The sequence below is a fragment of the Lepidothrix coronata genome, unplaced genomic scaffold (genome assembly GCF_001604755.1).
Source record: "Lepidothrix coronata isolate B3197 unplaced genomic scaffold, Lepidothrix_coronata-1.0 Scaffold219, whole genome shotgun sequence".
NCBI classification, from domain to species: domain Eukaryota; kingdom Metazoa; phylum Chordata; class Aves; order Passeriformes; family Pipridae; genus Lepidothrix; species Lepidothrix coronata.
The window spans coordinates 192,857-193,688 of NW_016690399.1; the positions used below are offsets into that span (position 1 = coordinate 192,857).

At 59.9% G+C, this 832-nt stretch overlaps 1 non-coding gene across 1 annotated transcript; it reads right to left on the reverse strand.

Annotated features, from left to right (window-relative positions):
• Positions 1-77: 77 nt before the first annotated feature.
• TRNAV-CAC lies at positions 78-150 on the reverse strand. The gene has a single exon. It is a non-coding gene; the product is annotated as a tRNA-Val (tRNA).
• Positions 151-832: the final 682 nt, after the last annotated feature.

Below are 832 nucleotides of genomic sequence, written 5' to 3' on the forward strand. Positions count from 1 at the left end.
GGAAATAACCCAAACCATAAAAAAACACCCGCAGAACAAACCAACTGAAAAAACGCGCCCCATGAAAGAAAAACAGGTGTTTCCGCCCGGGATCGAACCGGGGACCTTTCGCGTGTGAGGCGAACGTGATAACCGCTACACTACGGAAACCCGCTGTACGGCCGTATCACGGGCGGTTCCCATGTTTGCTCTTTCCCGCCACAGCGGCTGAGGGGACGCGTGTGCCTTTCACGGCAACCTCAAATAAAACCCTCCCCAAACACCAAGAGGCGCCGCGCGGGACTCCAGCGATTCGCGTTAATGACTGATTAGCGCTCCCACAGCCCCGCTCGCCTCAGGAGGTGGCAGAGCTGCGCGTCCCCGGGCGGCGCTTCAGGGCTCCCCTCACAGCGGGCACGGCCGCGCGGGGAGGTTCCCGCTGAGGGGGCGCCGGGCTCCGCTGAAGAGCTGTCTTTTTTTTTCCCTAAAGCAGCTGCCACCAGATGTCGGTAGAATAGTGGAGACAGGGAGTGGAGCTCCCTGGAGAGATGCTCAGGAGGGAGAGGATCCCTCCGGCCCAGGGGACAGTGGCTGGATGAGGAACGGCCCTCAAGGACAGGCCTTGGTGGGCTCCTTGCTGTGGGGGGAAGTTTCTCCTCCCTGTAAACGAAGCTTCTCTGACGGGTCAGACTGTTCTCATCACGGAATCAGAAAATCCCAGGATGGTTTGGGTTGGAAGGACCTCAAAGCTTATCCAGTTCCACCCCCTGCCATGGGCAGGGGCACCTTCCACTAGCCCAGGATGCTCCAACCTGGCCTTGGACACTTCCAGGGATCCAGAGGCAGCCACAGC